Here is a 25515-nt window from a genome sequence, read left to right on the forward strand (position 1 = left end):
AATTAGCTTCTATTTAGAGAGAGATGAGCAACTGGGTGGGTCATCTGGGGTTTAGACTCAAGGCTGAGGTGCAGTCTCTCTGTTAAATCCGGAACACATGGAGATGTCAAAAGCGCCAAGACAGATGTGAGTGAATACGTGCTCGATTACAAAGTCCCACACTCACTTGGGAATTTACTATAAACTCCTTTTACGTTTCAAGAAAATAAAATTATACACATGTCAAGAATGTTTTTAATGACAGATATGGTCTTTTTTCTTTCTATGATACTAGAAAGTAACAGATTCTTTCACGGTTATTATTCAGTTACAATTTGTTGTCATTACTTGTGATATTTCTGAGTCAGTAACTGAATATGTCTAATAAAATAACAATTTTAAAAAAGCATTAGTATGTTTAATGTTCCCAGTTCTTCAATTTTAATCAGCATAGCCTGAAAAATTCCAAACATTCCAACCTTTACCAGATCTTTGCATATTTGAATGCAGTTTCCTTTATTTTTTTTAAAACACTCTCATTATTTTTGTATGTGATTAATTACAAAAACAAGAAAATGTAAAGTTATATAAACAAATTGTCATAAGGAAAAATCTTATATGAAGATGGAATAATTAAGAGTTTGAACTGCTAGCTTTAACCACTGAAACACAATTTGAGCGCAGATTTCTGTAGCAAGGAGATATGTGTGCGGGCCTGCTAAGTCACTTCAGTCATGTCTGACACTTTGCAGCCCCATGGACTGTATCCTGCCAAGCTCCTCTCTCCATGAGATGCTCCAGGCAACAATAATGGAGCTGGTAGCCTGGTGGGCTGTAGTCCGTGGGGTCGCAAAGAGCTGGACACCACTGAGAGACCAAAACAACACCACCACCACCATATATTCATTTACTTATTCATTGCCTATTTCTCCTAAAGAAATATAAGAACAAAAAGGGCAGAAACCATATCGTTTTTCCAAGTATGTACTCAGCATTTAGAACAGTGCCCAGAACACATAGGACTGTCACAAATAGTTACTGGGGGGAGGGAGGTGGAAGAATAAAAATAAAATAACAACGTGATGCCTCTGGGTGTGAGCAGAGCTTCTGACCCTCCCCTGCCCCACCTCCCCCAACAAAGTGAAACATTTTCTATCTGGCCAGTCACTGTGCATGATGCAAAAATAAATTCAATAACTGTCCAGAAATAGAGATCAATGAAACAAAATAGAAAGCCCAGAGACAAATCCACACACCTATGGACACCTTATCTTTGACAAAGGAGGCAAGGATATACAATTGAAGAAAGACAACCTCTTTAACAAGTGGTGCTGGAAATACTGGTCAACCACTTGTAAAAGAATGAAAGTAGAACACTTTCTAACACCATACACAAAAATAAACTCAAAATGGATTAAAGATCTAAATGTAAGACCAGAATCTATAAAACTCCTAGAGGAGAACCCAGGCAAAACACTCTCCAACATAAATCACAGCAGGATCCTCTATGACCCACCTCCCAGAATATTGGAAATAAAAGCAAAAATAAACAAATGGGACCTACTGAAACTTAAAAGCTTTTGCACAACAAAGGAAACTATAAGCAAGGTGAAAAGACAGTCTTCAGAATGGGAGAAAATAATATAGCAAATGAAGCAACTGACAAAGAATTAATCTCAAAAATATACAAGCAGCTCATGCAGCTCAAGAAAAATAAACGACCCAATGGGCCAAAAAATGGGCCAAAGAGCTAAACAGACATTTCTCCAAAGAAGACATACAGATGGCTAACAAACACATGAAAAGATGCTCAACATCACTCATCATCAGAGAAATGCAAATCAAAACCACAATGAGGTACCATTACACGCCAGTCAGGATGTCTGCTATCCAAAAGTCTACAAGCAATAAATGCTGGAGAGGCTGTGGAGAAAAGGGAACCCTCTTACACTGTTGGTGGGAATACAAACTAGTACAGCCACTATGGAAAACAGTGTGGAGATTTCTTAAAAAACTGGAAATAGAACTGCCATATGACCCAGCAATCCCACTGCTGGGCATACACACCAAGGAAACTAGATCTGAAAGAGACACATGCACCCCAATGTTCATCGCAGCACTGTTTATAATAGCCAGGACATGGAAGCAACCTAGATGCCCATCAGCAGATGAATGGATAAGGAAGCTGTGGTACATATACACCATGGAATATTACTCAGCCGTTAAAAAGAATTCATTTGAATCAGTTCTAATGAGGTGGATGAAACTGGAGCCTACTAAACAGAGTGAAGTAAGTCAGAAAGAAAATTACCAATACAGTATATTAGCACATATATACGGAAATTAGAAAGATGGTAACAATGACCCTATATGCAAGACAGCAAAAGAGACACAGAGATAAACAACAGACTGTTGGACTCTGTGGGAGAAGGCGAGGGTGGGATGATTTGAGAGAATAGCATTGAAACATGAATATTACCATATGAGAAACAGATCACCAGTTCAGGTTCAATGCATGAGACAGGGTGCTCGGGGCTGGTGCACTAGGATGACCCTGAGGGATGGGGTGGAGCAGGAGGTGGGAGGGGGGTTCAGGATGGGGGACACGTGTACACCTGTGGCTGATTTGTGTCAATGTATGGCAAAAACTACCACAATATTGTGAGGTATTTAGCCTTCAATTAAAATAAATTAATTAATTAAAAAAATAAAATCTATTTGAAAATGTGGAAAAAGCTGTATAACTGTCCAAACAGCTAATCTTAATTCAAAGTCTATCTGAATAGACATTTAAAAAATGGAACTCCGTCAAATGAATTACACATAATTGGAATTATACAGTAACTAAAAATAATTTAATGACTAAAACTGTAACTTAACAATTACATCCATATACTAATTTAGCAAGGTTGGGTAGGGGGTACTAAAAGATTAGTAAATTTGTGAGTGTTATGAAATAATAATGCCCAGGAATTCTGAGCTACAGGAGAGGCAAGAGGTAACATCAGGACTGTACATGGGACATCTAGGCTCTGTGCATCTCCCAAGAGTTTGAATATCACGGCTTCCTAGTGGGGTATATTTGAACATTCTGTGACCTCATTAAATTATAAAGATTCTTTTCACTATGTGCCTGTAAGATGTCTGCATCTTCAGAGAAAAAAAGAATCTACTTCAATATGCAAATACTGTTGAGGGTATTACATAATTCCTGGTATATCACACAACTTGAGGGATCAAATGGCAAAATAATTCTGCGATCCTTCTCTTTGGAAATTATTTTGTTGTGGTTCAGTCCCTAAGTCGTGTCCAACTCTGCAACCCCATGCAACTCTGCAGTTTGCCAGGCTCCTTTGTCCCCCATTATTGCCCAGAGTTTGCGCAGATTCATTCCTATTGAGTCAGTGATGCTATCCAATCATCTCATCCTCTGAAAATATAGTCATTGCTTTTATTAACACATAATTGAACTAGTCAAATTTAGCCTATTAATAGCACCTATTATATGATTTCACCTCATTTGCAAATGAAAACTCCATCTGGTGGTGTTCTACTAACCCGGTTAGAATCTGACATGGTTATTCAAACTACATAAACACCAGTCTCTATGTACATATTCACTGTGTGCATTTAATGTGTAGATTAACATCAAAGATTTTAGTGTGTAAGATTAATGTAAAAGATTTTGATCTTTTAAAAAATTCTCCTAAAACTATCAAACTTTGAAATTCCATATACTAAAAAGTTCTATGCATTAAAAAAAGGGGGGGTTGTTTCCTTGTGGGTAATAATTGATGTTTATCCCACTGTTATGCTTAGAAGTATTTTGAGGGAATAAAAATCATACTTGGGGGATAATTCCCGTTACTCTAGAAAAACAAAGCACCTGGCAAAGTGTCAGTCACTCAGTCGTGTCCCACTCTGAGACCCCATGACTGTAGCCCGCCAGGCTCCGATGTCCATGGGGTTCCCTAGGCAAGAACACTGGAGTGAGCTGCCATGCCCTCTTCCAGGGGATCTTCCCAACTTAGGGGTCGAACCCAGGTCTCCTGCATCGCAGGCAGATTCTTTACCATTTGAGCCACCAGAGAATAACATCTGCTCTTTTATCCTGAAACAACAGCGACAGACGTATGACACAGAATTGAAATCAAGTTAAAAAAGAAGAAAACAAAAGACTGAAAGGTAAGTAACTTGGAAAATTTAAATGCAATTTTAAAAACTGCAAGTAAATTATTTAGTTACCTGAATGATAAATTGGTTGATTCGTCTTTAATGCCCTTAGTTCAGGTAGGTATCATTTCCCTTATAAATTCAAGTTAGGTGCAATTAAAAATTTAACGCAGTGTATTAAGCCAAGTGCATCTATAACTCCAATGCCTGTGTGTCTGCAGAAGACTAGCTTTGGCCTCTCATTTTACTTTACAAGAAGCCTAGGGATTTAGTACCAGAACTATTATATAAGTACTTAATTTCGGAGCTGCAAGTTACTCTTCTGAAATTTTATTTTGAGTGGGAGAAAATGTTTTCTATAATTTATATTCCTTTACAGGGAGTAAAATGAAGCAATATTTCTCCCCAAATGAGAATGAGTCAATCCTGAGTCTCCAGCATTGCGGGTGATTGCTTCACCACTGAACCACCAGGGAAGCCCCTGCACATAAACTGTGACGGAAATGAAACAGTATTTCTCCCAAATGAGAAGTGAGTCAATTATCATCTAAATATGTGAAACCAAGCAAGGCATACTTTTTTAAAAAATCAGACACAGATAATAAAAGGCACTTTGTCAACAAGCTTAGAGCTTGTTGCTTATAGCGTATAGCTATATAAGCTTATAGCTTAAAGCCTGACTTTCCAATTAACTTTCCCTTCTTTGAGGGTCAGCATGTTAAAAGCAAACCGGCTCAATCAGAGTGGTGAAAGGAAAGGTTAAAAAGACCCATCTTTATCTGTATAATACAAACAAAGAAATTAAATAACTTAGTAAATAATTTAATACGGCGGCTGCGGCGGTGGTTTATTTGCTATGTTCTGTCGACTCTTTGCAGCCCCATGGACTGTAGCCAGCCAGGCTCCGCTGTCCACGGGATTTCCTAGGCCAGGAGACTGGAGTGGGTTGCCATTTCCTCTCCAAATTTCATGCAAAAAATATGCTAATTTTGCTTTTCAAAGTCTGATGGAACAGGTAGTTTCTCTTCCAGTTAAAACATCTTTAAGAGGAGGAGTCGAAGCCTGGTTTGAATCTCGGTTCTGTGCCCTGCTGTGGGACTTCAGCAGCAAAGTGCTCCCAGTAAGTCTGCTTCTCCATCTGCAGAAAGCAGATGATAATATCCATACCTACCTTCTAGGGTCATAAAAATTAAATTATATAATCAAAGTAACATGGTGAGCAGAGTTGTGGCACATATTAAGGGGTAATTACATGTTGGCGTATTTCCATCATTATTATTTTGAAAAACTAAAGTTAACAAGAATACCGTTTTTTTTCATGTGAAGTTGATATAAAAAGTATCTCCCCTTCCCTTGTTTTCTTTTCTAAATAAGGAATTCCTTTATTTAACTCTGTGAGGAGGAGAGGTAAAGCCAATGTTTTTAAGTTCTTGGAAATTAACTGGACTACAAGTATCTGAAAATACCAGGTTTCCATGCTACTTGGAGGACAAGATACTGTTTTCTTCAATAACTTGCAAACTGTATATGCCGATTGTTAGAAAATAATGTCAAAGGAGCAAATTGCACATTTTCACACTCTAGTCCCATTTATAGAAAACGGTATTTCATAGTGTACTTTAAAATTTTGTTCTCACTCATTAATGATATTTAAGTTAAACAGAAAGGACTTTTCTTAGTTGAATCCAGATACAGAATTAGAAAGAAATAAAACCTCTTGGAATATGAACAGTCCACTAGCTCACAACTGCAGAATTAATTTTTAACTTTGAAATAGAGAACAATCTTTAACTTTGAAATAGAAAACAGCTTTCACCTTAAGTGACATAAAATCACACTCGTCATTAAACACTATTGAACATGAGATTGTTATGTCTTTATTCTGTCTTCTGAGTGCAAACAGGCTTGGGAAATCTGGCATTGAGGAGGATGGGTAAATAACAATTCAAAGATGGATATCTACACTAAAGATGGGTTTTCTTCAAAATAACAGTAATGTAATCTCTAGGTTATTGACAAAATAAAGTATCTAAAGGCAACATTTGTAGACAAAACCTCCTGGTTGGCTCTCTGTAAGTCAAATCGCTCACTTCTGACCCGAGAGTGAAATGGTTATGCCCACACTTCTTAAGCTTGTGAGCAGTCTGAGTCTCCTAACCGGGCTTTCTCACTGCTGCCCCACTGCCTGGAAAGTCTCTGCATACGCCTTCATTGTCTGGGGGCTTCCCCGGTGGCTCAGACAGGAAAGGATCCGCCTGCAATGCAGGAGACCTGAATCCAGTTCCTGGGCTGGGAAGATCCCCTGGAGACGGGAATAGCTCCCCACTCCAGGATCCTTGCCTGGAGAATCCCACAGACAGAGGAGACGGGCCGGCCACAGTCCACGGGATTGCAGAGAGTTGGCTGTGACTAACACGCTCACTTTTCAATGTCTTACTTTACTGTGGCAGCTGGGACAAAGGGCCACAGACCGGTGGGTTTATACACACAAGACGATTATTCCTCGCTGCCCTGGAGAAGACAGCTCTGAGACGGGGCACGGGGACAGACAGGTTCTGGTGAGGCTCCCCGCCTCGTTGTGGAAGCTGAACTCACAAGGCTGTGCTCCATGGCGAGGGATGGGGGATCTCATGGAGGCCCCCTTTACTAGGGCACCAGCCCCACCCACCAGGGCTCCCCCCTCACGACCTAGTCACCTCCCAAAGCCCCACCTTCTAGTACACGGATCTCCAACATGGGCAACACAGACATTCACTGTGGATTTTATCTTGATCCCTGGCTATTGATCACTGGGGACGACAGAGAACAAGATGGTAGGATGGCATCCAACTCAATGGACATGAGTCTGAGCAAGCTCCAGGAGATGCTGAAGGGCAGGGAAGACTGGTGTGCCGCGGTCCCCGGGGTCACAAAGAGTCAGACACGGCTGAACACCAACAGCTGGGGAGATTTTCCTGAACCCCCAGCTCTAACTGGATTTTGAGGTAAGTGCTACAATCTTCACCCGACTGATATCACAGTGGCTGACGGTGTGACCCTTGACAATCATGTGAATCCTATGAAAAGGAAAAAGGGCTGGCTGACCTCAACGTTTTACTATTCCAGTGAAATTCCAAATATGGCCACACATTTTTCACTGGCCACTGAGATATTATCAGAGATATTCCATGCAAGGGCCGTCACTTGTAACCCAGAGAACACTGAGGTTTCTGTGCAGACAGTTTAGAGGGCAAGAGGAGGTAATATAAGATGATGGATAGTCCAGGGAAGGGATAAGAGCTAAGTTATCTTTTAGGTAAAAGTGACACATTAAAAAGAGCTTCAACGGGCTGTTCATGTCACAGTTGGCGTCACAGACCAAACAATGACATATTTGCTGAATCTGGAAAGACTGTACTTCATGTATTAGACCCTCTCCTCCCCCCAGAATATGCTTGATCACAGCATCGGTAGTGGCTTTAAAATAAAGAGGACACCAATGAATAGATACTTCCTTGGGGAGAGAGAGGGCTTCCCTTGTGGCTCAGTTGGTAAAGAATCTGCCCGCAATGCAGGAGACCTGGGTTCAATCCCTGGGTCAGGAAGATCCCCTGGAGAAGGGAAAGGCTACCCATTCCAGCATTCTGGCCTAGAGAATTCCATGGGCTCTATAGTCCACAGGGTCGCAAAGAGTCGGACACGACTGAGCGACTTTCACTTCAGTTGGGTAGAGAGAAGAAAAACCTTGATCAAGGGCGCTTGGCCGTTTAGACCATCTTAGAAATTCGGACAACTTTGGCAGAAATTAAATTATTTTCTGGAAGTGATCCAGATGTGGACTTTCAAAACTCAGAGACATTTCAGATCTCTGTATTCCTCCTTGCAGGAGTTTAATGTGTCAAGTCCTGAGACCACGGGCGGGATGATCTGTGACAGAGAGTTTCTGTCCCGGGGCCGGCCCCCACCAGGGGGCCCCGAGCATGCCGTCCTTCTCTGAGTTCAGGGAACTGAAGTCTCTGGGTGAGACAAGATGTATCTGCACACTCTGGTGGGCTCCTGTTAACCCCGGCTGACTGGGGTTCGCGCCGGCCCGTCGCCTGCTGTCTGGGTCAGTTGAAAGCACACTATTAGACCAAAAGCAGGTACGATCAGACGCTGGATCTGCTCGGGGTCAGGAAAATGAAACCCCCCCACCCTAGACCCTCACAACTGCCTGCTGAATATGATCCAATTCCAAAGACCAGCTCCCATCGGACATGAGCTTTTCGTAAGTGCAGGGTCAGAAGAGGTCACGCCGTGCCCCAGACTGACAACAGACTCAGAATTTGTGCAGCAAAATGGTGCCACAATTACAACTCTGGATCTTTAACAATTGGTTAGGTGGCAACCGGAATTCTGAATAAAGTTGCTTGAAATTCATGCGTATTTGCACTTCTTCTAAAGTGAAGCTACTCTTTGCAGGATCACAACAGATGTCTTGACGCCCCTAACTCATGGTGGGGGTCCTCACTCATCCTCTCACCAGAGCGCATCTCCTCTGTTCCTTCTTTTTCTCTCCTCTCCACGTGTAAACGGCATCTGTGGCAGGTGTGTGGTGCGTCCTTCAGCACGCCCTTCCCCTTGCTGGCCCTGCCCTCCCCAGTAACGTCCATGCCAAGTCAGCAGCCCCAGCTGCTGTGCCCACCGACCTAGTCTTAGAAGTAAACAGGGGGCTAATCTGTGGTCACTGGAGGGACTGATGCTAAAGCTGAAGCTCCAATACTTTGGCCACCTGATGTGAAGAGTTAACTCATTGGAAAAGACTCTGAAGCTGGGAAAGGTTGAGGGCGGAGGAGAAGGGGACGACAGAGGATGAGATGGTTGGATGGCATCACCGACTCAATGAACATGAACTTGAGCAAATCTGGAAGACTGTGGAGCACAGGAAAGCCTGGCATGCCGCAGTCCATGAGGTTGTAAAGAGTCAGACACAGCTTACTGACTGAACAACAACAGCGATCTTTGGTCTGGTAACTAAGAAGTCAGAGGAATAATGGGATGCTCCTGGGATTTCTCTTACACTGCTTAATCATCCATAGCACAGACTGTTTGAAATCTACTGAAAATGGGCTTTTCATTTCAGGCAACAGAAAAACCCTCATGTATAGTTTATTACCCAGCATACTTTGTCTAGGGTACTGTACCAAGATAGGAAAGCACAGATATCTCTATTTTTCGAAAGCTCTATGCTAAAGGCTCTATTCTCAAATACTTTGAAAACAGAACTACAGGGGACTCAGACCCTGGGCTCATGTAGAAAATCTATTTTGCTCTTATCAGCACATCTGTTTGAACACCACCTCTTTGCAAATACTTAAAGACATTGGAAAGAATGGCCCTCTAATCTGAGAAAGTCAGCAAAGAAACAAGACCTCAGTGCCATGCAAAACAAACCAGGCGCAGCTTGACACAAGATTTTACAGTCTGAGGGGAGAAACTCTTGCCCTGGATAGAAACCTTGTAGCTTTCATGGTGAACGCCCTTTAAATAAAAAGCCCTCCACCAAGTAAAATGTGTTAGGAGAGAAGGGTGCCTGCTACTCGGCCGCTACTTCCTGGAGCAGACAGCGGCTCTGGAGGAAAGAGAGGAGCCCAGGTGCCAGAGCCCATGGAATGCTGCTGGGAACGCACTGGGAGACCAGATCCCCCCCATCCACGGGAGAAGGTGCCTCGGGAACGGGCGAGCAGCAGACAGAAGAGGAACGTGTCATACATCACGTGACAGCCATGTGACCTCTTCTGAGCTCCTTACAACTGCGATATCATGCAGCCAGCCGGCTCCCAGGACGCAGCCGTGTCAGCTCAGTGCTCTCCAGCTGCAGGGGGTGGAGCGGTTCCCTAGCTGACCCCTCAGTTCAGCTTAGTTCAGTCGCTCAGTCATGTCCGACTCTGCAATCCCATGGGCCGCAGCACTCCAGGCTTCCCTGCCCATCACCAACTCCCGGAGCTTGCTCAAACCCACGTCCATCAAGTCAGTGATGCCATCCAACCATTTTATCCTCTGTCGTCCCCTTCTCCTCCTGCCTTCAATCTTTCCCAGCATCAGCGTCTTTTCCAATGAGTTGGTTCTTCCCATCAGGTGGCTAAAGTATTGCAGCTTCAGCTTCAGTATCAGTCCTTCCAGTGAATATTCGGGACTGATTTCCTTTAGGATTCAGCTGAGCCCTGGGCACCCTCAGATCCTCCTGTCCTCCTGTGGTAGCTCGTGTTTCCCCCTGTCTGCCTCCCCTCTCCCCACCACTTGAGTATCTAATATTCAGACACGGGCTGCCTGCCCAGGGGGAGGTCTGATGATGCCTCGAAGTCCCCCCATTCCAAGGCTGCTTCCTCCGCAGACGTCCCAGGAGCTCATGTCCTCATCCTCAGCACGGGCGCTCTTCCATAGTGCTTCTCACCTGCTAACACCCCTTCTAACACCTTCACCGCAGGCAGGGGATAAATTGTGTCCCCAGAAAAGGCGAGGTGGAGTCCCAACTCCCAGGACCTCAGAACAGACCTTATTTAGAGACCGTCTTTACAGAAGGGGTCAATTTAAAATGAGGTCATTAGAGTGGACTCTAATGCAGTTATCTGGAGAAGGAAATGACCACCCACTCCAGTATTCTTGCCTGGAGAATCCCATGGACAGAGGAGCCTGGCGGGCTACAGTCCATGGGGTCACAAAGAGTCGGACACGACCACAGCAACTTAGCAGGCATAATCCAATATAGCAGGTGCCCTTACCAAAAAATAAGGGGGGTAGTTAGACACATGCAAAGAGGGAAGAACCATATGAAGAGGCATTGAGAAGATAGCCATCTACAAGCCAAGAAGAGGGGCCTGGAGCAGACCCTCCGTCACGGCCTCAGAAGGAGCCCACTGTGCAGACACCTGGAGTGTGGGCCTGCAGCTTCCAGACTGGGAGGTGATACATTTTCACTGTGTAACCACCCAGATGGTGGGGCCTCATGGTGGTGGCCCGTGAAACCAACACACACACCATCTACCTTGCTCAGTGATCCATCATCACCTCGTGATGTACTGAATGCCCACGTACACACAGGCTGGCCTGTAAGTTCACAGAGTCAAGTTCCATCGGCTTTGTCCATTAATCTAAGCATCATAATTGCTCAGAAGAGCTCCTGACATTCAGCACTGTTCAATGAACACTTACTGAATAAATAAATCATTTCAAGGCAGCAAATCTATCAGATTCCTAGGTAATATGATGTGACAATCAGGGCTAAAAGTTAAGGAAAGGACCTTGGACTTAATAGCTCAGTAGTTACTTAATATAGCCTATAAAATGCGCCTTGTCAGATGTTTAACATGAAAGTAAAACACAAGGTTTGATTTTTTTTCTAATCATATCTCTACTTATCTCACGATTTTTGAGTTGAAGTTTTGGCTGGACCGTTTTGGTAGTCAAAATATATCTCTTAGTAGAAGATTCAAAATAACTCTTTCCTTTTGGCCAGAAACTTAATTTGACCCTGGACAACTTACACGCTTTTAAATTCCTGAGTCAATTAAACGTCTTGAAGCATAAATAAGAATGAAAAAAAAAAAAATCCCATTAGAACAGTCGTGAACAAGCAACAATATTTAAAGCCCAGTGCTTTAAAATTTACTTGAGACAAGGTTGATTCGTGAACATCATGGACTATCCAAGACCACCTTGGGCAATGCTATTACTTTACAGATGAGAGAACAAAGGCACACAGAAATTCGATAACGGGTCAGATTTCACAGGAAAATGGAAGCCGGACTTGCAGTGGTCTGCAGGAAGCTAAAGAAGCAATAGGGCCCTTGCTATTCCATTCGTTCTGCAAATCCAAAGTTCAGAAGTCAAGGTATACCTTCAGCCAGGTAGAATGGGGCAGAAGAAGCAAAAATATAATAATAAAAATAGTAGCAGTAGCAACAGAGGTTCTTTTTAAAAAGAATGAAAGAGTGCTCACTGCATTCAATGTTTATTTAAGAAATTACTTAAATAATTTAACGTGTGCCACGCGTCAGAAACGCAGCCGCTGCTGGGTGCAGGAGGCGGAGGAAGGAAGGCCGGAGCTGGGAAGCCGCTACCCCGCGCAGGTGGGATGCTCGGGCTGCCGGCGCGGTTCCTTCTCTTCGTGGTCTGTTCACGCTCCTCCGTGCGGGCAGCCCCCTCGCACCTCTGCGGATGAAATCAGCGCGGCCTCCAGGAAGTGGCTCCTGGTCCTCAGACGGTAACAAAGCGGTTGAGACACTTGGTCACTTCAAGCCATGGTCTCGGATCAGGAACTGAAGTACCAGCTCAGTGTAATAATCAAAACGATCCAAGCATTAGTCCCTCGGTCCTGTCCGACTCTTGGTGACCCCTTAGACGCTAGTCCGCCAGGCTCCTCTGCCCACGGAATTCTCCAGGCTTGCACACTGGAGTGGGTTGCCTTCCCTTCCCCGGGGGATCTTCCTGACCAGGGAATGAGCCCGGGTGCCCGGCACTGCAGGCGGATTCTCTGCCCGTCTGAGCCACCAGGGAAGGCGCAGACTTGTTTGCCATCGCAGCTCCCTTGCCCGTCATCAGCGGCAGCCTCTCCCTTCCCCGTCTCCCCTGCTCCCTCCTTGTTAACTCTGGATTCTGTGGAACCTTCAGAGACCCTCCCGCTTCCGACCCCTGGAGTGACCGCACCCCCGGGGGCCTCACCCCTGGCATGCCCCACACGCGGGCCAGCGCCTCGCTCGTCCCCTGGGTGGCTGTGGGTCCTCCCTCCATCCAGGCCTCCGGCAGGATCTCCAGCTCCCCTGCACGTCCCTGTTTTCCCTTCAACTGGTCCGTCTTATGGGCCCTAAAGCAATCTCTTGCTTGCTGTCCTCTGCACAAACCCCCACGCTAAGCAATTGTGCATCCGTTTTCCTGCCAAACTCTCATAACTAACAGGGTGAACACCAGAAGGAGCCCCTCATGCAGCGATTTTTTTCTTGACTCTGTTTCGGGCAGTGGCCCGGCAGGCTCCCACGGTCCAGACTCACCAGAGGGAGCAGACAGCAGTGTTCCTCTATGCGCCTGCGGTCTCGGTGTCAGTTTGGAAGGTGACATCTACCGTCTTGGGCCTGGGCAGGCTCCCTGGTGAACCACTCCATTCTGACATCCTCCTAGACCACTGCTGCAAGAAGGATCCAGCCAGAGTGGGCAGATGAAAACTCCAGACAGAGTCATGGCCCAGGAGGAAGGCCAGCAAGGTGCAGACATGGTTCACGTGGGACATTCCAAGGGGGACACCCATGATGTTCTGCTTCATTAACTTAAACGGTGTATTTTCGAGTTCCCACAAGTGCCAGATGTTAAGAAAGATACAAAAATATAGAAGCATAGATCCCACTCCCCTGCCCCTGGTAAATGCATTAAGTTCCTGAGAAGGTCTATGGGAAATGGAGAAAGTTCTCGGAGAAGACCGGCTTTTACATGTCAAGAAAAAGCTAGTCGAAACAGTCAGGTTGGTTGCCTTGTGTTCATGGAAGCAGGCTCATTTTTAGAGCTGAGATGATCTGCTGACCACACTAAATGAGGGCATTCCACGGGGCTGCACTTTCAGCTTCTGTGGCGGTAGGTGAACTGACCGAGGACCGCTCTTGCCGGGTCAGCCCTGGAGTCAATAACAACCTCATGAAGGCCGTGACTGAGGGCCATGGGAAGCCTCTTAGGAATTACTCAGCGCTGCCCAGGAAGGTGGCAAGTTTCTGCTTGTATCTAAGCATTACTTGGTATACACATTTGGCTTCCCGTATTTGATGTTTGCTGTTGTTTAGTCGCTAAGTCGTATCTGACTGTTTTGCCATCCTGTGGGCTGTAACCCGTCAGGCTCCTCTGTCCATAGCATTTCCCAGGCAACGATGCTGGAGTGGGTCGCCACTTCCTTCTCCAGGGGATCTTCCCAACCCAGGGATCAAACCTGCATCTCCTGCATTGGAGGCAGACTCTTTACCACTGAGGCATCTGCAAAGCCCCACATGTGATGTTTAGAATTCTCCGAAGACACGGCCATGGGCTCTCCCTTTGCTCTGTATCTGTCAAATAGAATAATCTATGACAGGGTCCAGTTTTAGACTCTAGGAAGCTAATGCCTGGCTCCAGTCTATTTAAGTTAGTGACTGCAAAAAAGAGAGCAATCAAAAAGCTACTTTGATGTTTAATATTAATACGTTTTCGTATATATAGAAAACTCCAGCACTCTAAAAATAACCCAGAGACTGGCATGGAAGGCTTACCATGTAAATGATGGCCATTCTGAGAAGCAATTACAATCGGAGTGGCTAATACTCTGTTACATAATTGATCCTTTTACAGAGGAACTTGACTGATATTTATTCACTCTCCCTTCCAGCCACATGACAATGTTCCAGAGGCACAGAAACAATGGGGAATTCATATTTCACCCTGGTGTTCTTCAGCGATGGGGCTCACAATAAAAACTTCAGAAGCAGCTCTCTGATTATTCGCTTAATGGGGAAATGTATGCAGAGGGTGACCTACAACGTTTAGAGACTCAGGTCAGTCGTTCAGTCGTCTCCGCCTCTTTGCGACCCCATGGACTGCAGCTCGCCAGGCCTCCCTGTCCACGCTCAGACTCATGCCCATCGAGTCGGTGATGCCATACAACCAACTCGTCCTCTGTCGTCCCCTTCTCCTCCTGCCTTCAATCTCTCCCAGCATCAGGGTCTTTTCCAACGAGTCAGCTCTTCACATCAGGTGGCCAGAGTACTGGAGCTTCACCTCCAGCATCAGTCCTTCCAATGAACACTCAGGACTGATCTCCTTTAGGATGGACTGGTTTGATCTCCTTGCAGTCCAAGGGACTCTCAAGAGTCTTCTCCAACACCACAGTTCAAAAGCATCAATTCTAGACTTGAGGGATATAAATTATACTATACTCAAGGAAGACAACAAATACATTGAACCTTTTACATAAAAATATATTCATGTATAATTGTATGTACTATCTATTTTACTATATAACCATATATTCTTATATATAAGTGCTCATTTGTATGGAGATATACATATAAATATATACATGACTGTGTGTTTGCAAGTGTATGTGTGAACATGAATGAGTGTGCATGTGTGTGTTTGTGCACTTGTGTGTGCAAGGAGGGGTGTGTGTGTGTGTGTGTGTGTGTCTGTGTCCTCATATAACCGGGTGTTTCTTTGGCACTCACAACAGAATGCCCACAATCTAGGGAGATGTCCAACATTCACAGTCACCTAACGTGCACTGTCCTTCCTTAAAATAAATTACTTAAAAAACAAAATAGGACACACACACAGAGTGCCTGGCAGAGAAGAGATCAGTCCAGCTGAAGAAAGAGAACGGTCCGCCTCTCCTGCCTGCTCAGGCCCGGTGCTCCTTGCAATTCTGTGGCCCCCGCCACGTCACCATCATAATGCATCCACCCCATCCGTGGCCTGCAGAGCCTGCTTAATCAAATCCCCTGGATTCCCACTTCCTGTGAGTCAGATCCTCTTCACGCACAGCACGCTGACAACCTCAGAGTTTAAAGGGGTACGAAATTCCGAGCCGCTTTACCAAGAAAAGAAGTAGCAGAATGCCCTAAATCTCAGCTCCAATTTCTATTAAAATGTTTATGTAACTGCGTTGATTTTCCTTTATGAACCTGTCATAAAAAGACCAAACAAAAACCAACCTGGAAAATGGAAAAGAACAATAAGTTATGCAATAATTGTATCATTCTGTGTACCTTATTGTTGCAAAGGTGAATTACATTATATAAAATGATCTGTTAAGTAAAGTCATTGCAGAATAATGCTCCTTTTAAAAGACCATAATGTTTCATTTTAAACAGTTTTACACAACCGTGATGTATAATAAAAAACGATAGTAGAATTAGAATTTTGCTAATTGTCTGCAATGACATTCACTTAATACCACAATTAGTTTATACCTCTGCTTCAGAATTGCATACTTGGTTTCACGCATGTAATTGTTTAATAAATGATGCACAAGTCATCTAATTTTCTAGCTTTTCAAACATAATTAGGCATATTAACATATGTGAATTTAGCCTTTTATCAATTAGTTATGCAAATTGAGGCATGGATTATTCAATTTATTCAACTTAGAGTAGTTAAGTTTATTAATAATAAATGATTTACTCAGTCCTTTAATATATATAATAATGTTTACCTTAGGGAAACTTAATATATCAACAGCAAGAAGACGGCCTCCAACCATATTCTTGGCATGTGTGCATTCTAAGTCGCTCAGTCATGTCCACGTCTTTGTGACCCCATGGACTGTAGCCCGCCAAGCTCCTCTGTCCACAGGGTTCTCCAGGCAAGAATACTGGAGTGAGTTGCCACGCCCTCCTGCAGGGGATCTTCCTGACTCAGGGATCCAACCCACATCTCTACGTCTCCTGCATTGTCAGACGGGTTCCTTACCACTAGCACCACCTGGGAAGCCCATGCTTTTTGGCAGTGATATTCAAACATAAGAAACATCTAGAAGGCTTGTAACAACATAATTGCAAGACTCCTGACTCAGAAGCTAGGGGTGGTAGTCTGAGAAACCATTTTCCCAAAAAGTTTCTGGTTGATACTGACACTGATGGTCTGATAGCCATACTTTGAGAACGGCTTTAGTACAAGTTTAAGCTCGGGGTAATTGTTATTGCTGAAATTTCAAAGTAAAGAGCATCAGCAGTTAACACTGGTAAATGTAGATAACCAGCATCATCAGATGTTTCAGATTAAAAGTCACTTAATTCCAGTAACAGTTCAAAGTTTTTCAGCCAATTCATGAAATCAAGGAAAAGCTTTTGGAAATTAACTTTAATAGTGAAATATCAGTTGTTCTTTTAAATCAACTACACACCCATTTTCAATTCCAAGTTTAAGGTACTTAGTGAAAAATTACCTAAAGACAGTATCTTAGGAATGTTTTAACTTCTGAAGAACTACTCTGTAAAATTATTCCAAGTGTAGTACTAACTGTTTTTGAACTGTTTTGCAAATAAAGTCTGCAAATGTTTGCTGCGTTTGTTCAAAATAAAGTGGACATTTTTAATAAAAATATTTGTTAAATAAAGCATCAAAACACTTCAGCTTTCAATTTTTTTTAGTGCTTTTTAAATTATTTTAGCAATTGACAACTGTGTGTCAAAAAGTAGAACTATATCCGTATAAAAGCAAGGAAGGAACAGACTAAATTACCCTAAACACAATAATGTGGTAAAAGTTTAAACCATGCTCAAGATTTAATTTCATCTGGATATTCTAGTGGTGAGCCTTGAATCACCTCCACTCAAAGTAGTGCCTTTGGAAGGAACTTCTGTTTAATTGGATACATTTATAATCTATGCTGGAATTGCATGACATCTGCAAGGCTGGCAGTCTTGAAGTATCTACAAGTGAAAAAATACTTCAAATAATAGTAAATGAAACAAATTGTTCAGTTTTGTCACAAAAATACTTATCAAACAAAAGTAGTATGACTTTAACCAAATAAATGTGATGTTTTCATTCAAATATTTATCCATTAAAATATAAACAAAGTTATAATGAGAATAAGCTCCAATTATTAAAATTTGCTCTGACTTTTCCAGATACTTTAGCACCAGTAAAGACAGCTTATCCTTAATTAAAAATAGTACAGCATGGTCAGAGTTAACTGAACATGCTGTTATTTTGTGAACATAAAGCAAGAAAACACAAAATGTATCTTTGATGAAGATTACAGGCAATTATATTTTTTAGAAAATTAAGATATTTTGAGAGACATCCTTCAGGAAAACACTAGAGGTAAAATACTTGGGAGAGATGTAGCGAATAAGTATCTAAAATGTATCAAGAATAATCATTCCATGTGTGTTCATATTTAATGTTCACATAATTCATATATTTTTGCGGGGGAGTTGTTTAACATGCATATGTTTTGCTATCTTCTATTTTTGAAAAGAATTTCATTAAAATGATTTTTATATATAACTTTTTATAAGCTCACCAATGTAATAAAAATTTTTATTGATTAATATGCACTTTTAAAAATTACATATTTTAAATATCCTCTTTCATTCTCAAAGCTGTCTCCAACTGAGAACAGATTACATGGTTGATCAAATATCACTTTTTATTTTTTTAAATGTGTCTTACCTCCTCCTGTATTTTATTGTCCTCCCTTAGAATTCTAGCAAAAAAGAACATAGACAAATTTAAATCTGCTTTAATTAACATGTCTTAACATTTCAATTTTACTCTTTTAAGAATCTCTTATAATCTTTTGTAATGATCTAGTTTATAAGGCAAGCCTTGATATGTGTGAAAGTGAAGTGAAAGTGAAAGTCGCTCAGTCGTGTCCGACTCTTTGTGACCCAATTACAGTCCACGGAATTCTCACTGGGTGGCCTTTCCCTTCTCCAGGGGATCTTCCCAGCCCAGGGATCTGCACCCAGGTCTCCCGCATTGCATGTGGATTCTTTACCAGCTGAGACACAGGGCAAGCTCAAGAATACTTGAGTGGGTAGCTATCTCTTCTCCAGCAGATCTTCCTGACCTGGGAATTGAACTGGGGTCTCTTGCATTGCAGGCGGATTCTTTACCAACTGAGTTATATGTATGAGTGTGCTCAGAAGGACTTGCATGGACCAGCTGAGATGAGACCTCACATAAGTACTCCTTCCCTAATGAAGTTCTCCAGATACTTGGTTCACTCAATGCCCTTGAGATGGGCTCTAAGAATAAATGAAGTCCTAACCATGTGTGTATTCTGACTTGGTCAATATGTAAATCCTTGTTGAGCACGGGAGATCTAAAGTCCAACCTGCAACCAGTAAAAGGATTTTGTTTTCTAGTCCAGGAGTTGGTCTGCTAGTGACTACACTGTCTCCTTTAGAATCAGATCTAAGATATCTTCATCACCAAAAACACTGGAGATAAATTAAAGCAAATTATTATTTTGTCGACTGTTTTTTGTATGACAGGATTTTCTTTGGAGGTGCTCATTTCCATGTCAAAGGGGAAAAATAAATATTGTGCATCTCTAATATAAACAGACCATTTAAAAAATATCCTCACCCAAATGAAAGAACTGTCAGTTTAAAAAACAATGCCGAGCTTCTTTTCCCGCTGTAATAATTGCCAGTCTGCTATAACGACATGCGACCGGAGGTATGCAACTGCATTCAGGTTAGGAGAAAGTCAGAACCAAAACCGTCTTTACACCAACGATTTGACTTTTCAGTTGTTTCTGAATTATTTAATTTACTTATTTGCTTATTTTAGTGTTCAGCTGAACAGTGAGATCACAACCTTAACATTTCTTATGAAAGTCCTTTAGCCCTCCATACCTGTGGAGGACGGACTCTCGGATGGCCCTTCATTACCGCACCTCCTGGTATTCATGCTCATATGTAATCCCCTCCTCCCAAGGGCGCAAAGCTGACAGCATGTCCCTTCAACACCAAGGTTTCACAAGGCACTGATGTCATCCTTTCAGACTCTTCTTTGCTGACCCTGATGAAACAAGAAGCCACAGGCTGGAGAGGCCCCTGTAATCGGAAATGGAGCGGGGCCCCCAGCAGCAGAGAGCAGAAAGCTGCAGTCTTCAGCCTAACAACTCTCGGGACCAGTGAACAACCTGCCAACAGCCACAGGAGCGTGGAGACGGACCCTTCCACAGTCAAGGCGTCAGATGAGACCTCAGCCCCACCCGAGACCTTGAATTCACCCTGGAGAGACCCCTCTCCACCCCCTGGTTCAAGCAGCGGTGCTAAGTCGCTTTGGTCATGTCTGACGCTTTGCGGCCCTATGGACTGTAGCCCTATAGGCTTCGTCTGTCCATGGAATTCTCCAGGTAAGAACGCTGGAATCCCTTGCTGTGCCCTCCTCCAGGGGATCTTCCTGACCCTGGGATTGAACCTGCATCTCTTAAGTCTCCTGCATTAGCAGGCGGGTTCTTGACCACGAGCGGAGCCAGCTAAGCTGTGCCTGGACAGTTTAGACATCCATAGACACTGTGAGATCAAAAGTGAGTGTCGCTCTAAGCTTCTGAATATGTGATAATTCATATATAGCAATAGATAACTAATACCTGATAATGTATTTGGGTTATATAAATTATTAATGGTTTTTACTTATAAATATGTCAGCTAGAGGTACTATGTCAACTAGAGGTACTATGCCACAACCATACTCTTCATTGAGAGACACAGAAGGTACAAGCTTTGAAGTCAGATGGAGCTGCATGTGTAATCTGCGCATTTATACAATGTACTTAAACTCTCCTGGCCTCAGTTTTCTCACCTCTAAGAGGGGTTATATTGAGCCAAAGAGTTCATGTGGTTTTTCCATAAAATATTACATGTATTATCATATGGAAAATCCTTAACAAACCTTTTGGCCACCCCAACATTATTCTTACTTCAGAGAATTGTCAGGAGTATAAGAAGTGTGTTCACTTACAAGGTCATCTGGAGTTACGACTATTAAAATTCCAGAGAAAACACTATAGTCTATAACTTTGGGGATGTTTTTTCCCCTTATTTCTGGGCACTCTGCCATTCTACCTTGACAACTCGTCCCCTTTTCAGCTCAGTCTACTTCCCCAGCGGTTGGGCCTCAGCAAAGATGCTGTAATTGTCCTACCAAAGGTCAGAGTCTTCTCACAGACAAGACGTCCTGGTTTGGGTGCCTGCAAGATGGATGATTTAATCTCTGAGTTGACTGATTGCAGCTCTTCCCACCTTCGCTTCTTTATTCCGCTCTGGCTGTGCACCCTGTTCTCATAATCCCTTATGGTTTGGAAGCAGAGAAGTGTGATCGTGGAAAGGAGTAAAGTTTCTAATGTTTTTGCTTAAAATTCTCTTACCCACATGTCTGTTACCTGCGTAATGAATGCACGTGCTGTAATCAAGCACATACGCGACTGGTGGGAGGTGCCCAGCTAAAGAGTCGCTCTGCAGACAAATCAGGTGGGAGAAGTCACACGTCGGAAGGAATTAAACGTTCAGCGCACTCCATCACTCTGTTGATTTGGTCTTTAAAATGCGTAACTCAACATTTTCAACGCACTCAGAAGACGAAAAAAGAACACATTTTTTCATAGCGTATATGACATACCCAGTGGAACAGTTAAGCAAGTTGCTACATCAGTCCTGCAAAGCAGGGGTAGAAAGTGGTCAATAGTTTCAGTAAATGCTAAGCAACTTCTGCTGGCGACGTCCTCCTGGAAGAAATCCAATACCTTTTCTCCCCACAACGATCAGAGAGAAACAGTGCCTCACCTTCTTCAGGAACATCGTATTAATGATTGAATGTATTTATACACGTTTTGAGCCTTTTTTCATTTTTTTATCTGAACTAACAGAACCTTCTTTTCACTTCATACAACCATCACATTGTCACCTTGTGCGTGCTGAGTTGTTCAGTCGTGTCTGACTCCTCATAAACCCGTGGACGGTAGGCTGCCAGGGTGTATACTCTAAACATAAACTCTGGCTTCAGATCTTATTCTTTTTTTAAAGGACACTACAGATTTATATTGATATTGTTCATGTAAAATGGGCTCAATAAAGGACAGAAATGGTATGGACCTAACAGAAGCATTTTAAGAGGTGGCAAAAATACACAGAAGAACTGTACAAAAAAGATCTTCATGACCCAGATAATCACCATGGTGTGATCACTCACCTAGAGCCAGACTTCCTGGAATGTGAAGTCAAGTGGGCCTTAGAAGTATCGCTACGAACAAAGCTAGTGGAGGTGATGGGATTCCAGTTGAGCTATTTCAAATCCTGAAAGATGATGCTGTGAAAGTGCTGCACTTAATATGCCAACAAATTTGGAAAACTCAGCAGTGGCCACAGGACTGGAAAAGGTCAGTTTTCATTCCAATCCCAAAGAAAGGCAATGCCAAAGAATGCTCAAACTACTGCACAATCACACTCATCTCACACTCTAGTAAAGTAATGCTTAAAATCCTCCAAGCCAGGCTTCAGCAATGTGTGAACCATGAACTTCCAGATGTTCAAGCTGGTTTTAGAAAAGACAGAGGAACCAGAGATCAAACTGCCAACATCTGATGTGTCATCAGAAAAGCAAGAGAGTTCCTGAAAAACATCGATTTCTGCTTTATTGATTATGCCAAAGCCTTTGACTGTGTGGATCACAATAAACTGTGGAAAATTCTGAAAGAGATGGGAATACCAGACCACCTGATCTGCCTCTTGAGAAACCTGTGTGCAGGTCAGGAAGCAACAGTTAAACTGGACATGGAACAAGAGACTGGTTACAAATAGGAAAAGGAGTATGTCAAGGCTGTATATTGTCACCCTGCTTATTTAACTTATATGCAGAGTACATCATGAGAAACGCTGGGCTGGAGGAAGCACAAGCTGGAATCAAGATTGCCGGGAGAAATATCAATAACCTCAGATATGCAGATGACACCACTCTTATGGCAGAAAGTGAAGAAGAACTAAAGAGCCTCTTGATGAAAGTGAAAAAGGAGAGTGAAAAAGTTGGCTTAAAACTGAACATTCAGAAAACTCAGATCATGGCATCCGGTCCATCTTCCATCCGTGAAGTGATTTGCCATCACTTCATGGCAAATAGATGGGGAAACAGTGGAAACAGTAGCTGACTTTATTTTTCTGGGCTCCAAAATCACTGCAGATGGTGACTGCAGTCATGAAATTAAAAGACGCTTACTCCTTGGAAGGAAATTTATGACCAACCTAGACAGCATATTAAAAAGCAGAGACTTTACTTTGTCAACAAAGGTCCGTCTAGTCAAGGCTATGGTTTATCCAGTGGTCATGTATGGATGTGAGAGTTGGACTGTAAAGAAAGCTGAGCACCAAAGAATTGATGCTTTTGAACTGTGGTGTTGGAGAAGACTCTTGAGAGTCCCTTGGACTGCAAGGAGATCCAACCAGTCCATCCTAAAGGAGGTCAGTCCTGGGTGTTCATTGGAAGGACTGATGTTGAAGCTGAAACTCCAATATTTTGGCCACCTGATGTGAAGAGCTGACTCATTGGAAAAGACCCTAATTCCGGGAAAGATCGAAGGCCGGAAGACAAGGGGATGACAGAGGATGAGATGGTTGGATGGCATCACTGACTCAATGGACATAGGTTTGGGTGGACTCTGGGAGTTGGTGATGGACAGGGAGGGCTGGCGTGCTGCAGTTCATGGGGTCTCAAAGAGTCAGACATGACTGAGCGACTGAACTGAAGTGTTGTTTAGTCACTAAGTCATATCTGACTCTGTTGTGACTGCATAGACTATAGCCCCCTTGGGCTCCTCTGTCCATGGGATCCCCCAGGGAAGAATATTAGAATGGGTTGCCATTGCCTTCTCCAGGGGATCTTCCTGACCCAGGGACGGAGCCCAGGTCTCTTGCATTGGCAGGCGTTTTCTTTACCACTGAGCCACCTGGGAATCATAGTCTTATACTATTGAAGAAGTGGTCATAAAATTTGTTTTGTTCCTTGAAAAGATTAAAGGTGGAGCAGTGCCTAACCTTTTGAATTGGATAACATCACATAAGGCTGAAGATTCACCAGTGTTTTTATTTGGATTTTCAAGCATCAATGTGAAATCATCAAAAACTTTAAAAACGTTTCTTCACAAATCTATCTGTAAGACATCAATATGAAAGTTTCTCATTGTCATAATAAAGATCAACTTAAATCCACCCTAAATTCCACCTAAATCCACCTGAAAGTCCACCTTTTTGAGAGAGACATAAAATCAAAACAGTCCTCCCACCCCTTACCTCACCTCACGATGGAACTGGAACATTTTTCTCCTAAGATTTAATTCTTACAAATTATGTAGCCGATTCTGTCAGTGTGCGGCTTGTAATTAGCAGGTAAAAACAACTTCTGAGGCTTGTGCTAACTATTCCAGAGGAAGGGTAATTTTAAAGTAAATGGCATCGCAGTGCTCTCAGAAGCACCATGATAACTTCTCTGAATTAATGATGCTTCGGAGAATTTGGTATATTTTTTTAAAAGAAAAATAAACATTTTATTCATTCTTATATAGTCAAGTAAAGCACTGACAACATTTTACGATGGACCAACAGAAAGCAGATCCTGAAAACTAAACAACTCGGTCCCTAAGAGGGCAATTATTAAAAGAGCATGCAATAAACAGTCATCATGAGAAGTTTAGGAATGATTTCAGCGCTAAATAATAAACAAGGATGTCAGAGATGCTGTTGTAAAGTCAACAAATATTCCGTGAATGTCCACCATGTACACCTCAGTAGGAATTACAAGTCTACTACTAAAGGAGTCTCGTGGGTGCCATGAAGAATAGCAAAAAGTATTGAACAAAGTCATCAGGAGGAATTTAAAGAGATGAGTCAGAAAACAAAACCCAACAGGAACAGGCTGTCAGCTTCGAGTGGAAAAGAGTGTTTACACACAGGAGGGGTGGCTACCGGCTGGACCCCACGTGGAGGATGTCAGTCAGATCTCAGCTCAATTTAACAGACTCTTAAAGGACCCATCACCCAACCAGCAGCGCAGTAAAATCATGGTCACGTTCATTCAACAAGTAGCCGTGGAACGTCAGGCTCTGGTCTAGACGCCGTGGAGACACAGTGATACGCAGACCTTCTTCGAGCTTGTGGTCTTGGGTCAAAGTTAACCAAACCACCATGTAAATCATGCAAAATTAACATGGGAAAGAGTGCGTGAAGGATCTGGGGACAGCTGGGGAGATTTTCCGAAGAACCACGGCTTGGGCTCCGCTGAGAGAGGAACGGATGCAGCTCTGGGGGCCCCTCCGAGAGATGAATGGGTGCAGGTCTTGGGAAACACTGCGGGTTGAAGGGAGAATGTGAGATGACTCGGGGACATTCAAAGAACTAAAAGGACACCGACGGTGGTAACCTGACCTAGAGAAGTGGGACCTACCCTGCGAACCCATGATTTAACAATCACGACAACCAGTGAAAACAGTTTTACTATAATCCTCATTGTAGATATGTGGAAACCAAGGCTTTAGGAATCTTAAGCAGTTTATCCACAGTTACCCAGAAAGTAAACGACAGATCTTGATCTGATAACATCAGTTGCTGCGCATTGCGTAAAAACACCATAGAGTTAGACGGGGGGAAGGGGTTCCCCACAACCTCCTCTGCCTTGGACCGCCCCAGGCCCACACCACAGCATGCAGGCTCCACCAATGGGCCAGCTTTTCCTATCTACTGATTATCCCATATCACAGTGGCATCTCAGTTTGCATTCTCAGATGTCGGGAATGAGACAATGTAACATAAGTTGAGGAGACAGTATTTAATAGAAGTACATGCCATAATGAAGGTATACACATTAATTTCTGTAAATTCCAACTACTGG

At 43.1% G+C, this 25515-nt stretch overlaps 1 protein-coding gene and 1 long non-coding RNA gene across 3 annotated transcripts in view; both read right to left on the reverse strand.

The window, feature by feature from the left end:
* Positions 1-25515, reverse strand: part of NALF1 (NALCN channel auxiliary factor 1) — a 583333-nt gene that overhangs the window by 144342 nt on the left and 413476 nt on the right. The window lies entirely within an intron of this gene.
* LOC136144203 (uncharacterized) overlaps positions 15560-25515 on the reverse strand; it is a 420924-nt gene continuing 410968 nt past the window's right edge. Inside the window, exons 2-3 of the long non-coding RNA XR_010658500.1 lie at positions 18298-18331; positions 15560-15830 (exon numbers count right to left, since the gene is read on the reverse strand). This is a non-coding gene — a long non-coding RNA (uncharacterized lncRNA). The remainder of the gene's footprint in view (positions 15831-18297; positions 18332-25515) is intronic.

This window comes from Muntiacus reevesi, chromosome 11 (genome assembly GCF_963930625.1).
Source record: "Muntiacus reevesi chromosome 11, mMunRee1.1, whole genome shotgun sequence".
Lineage (NCBI taxonomy): Eukaryota > Metazoa > Chordata > Mammalia > Artiodactyla > Cervidae > Muntiacus > Muntiacus reevesi.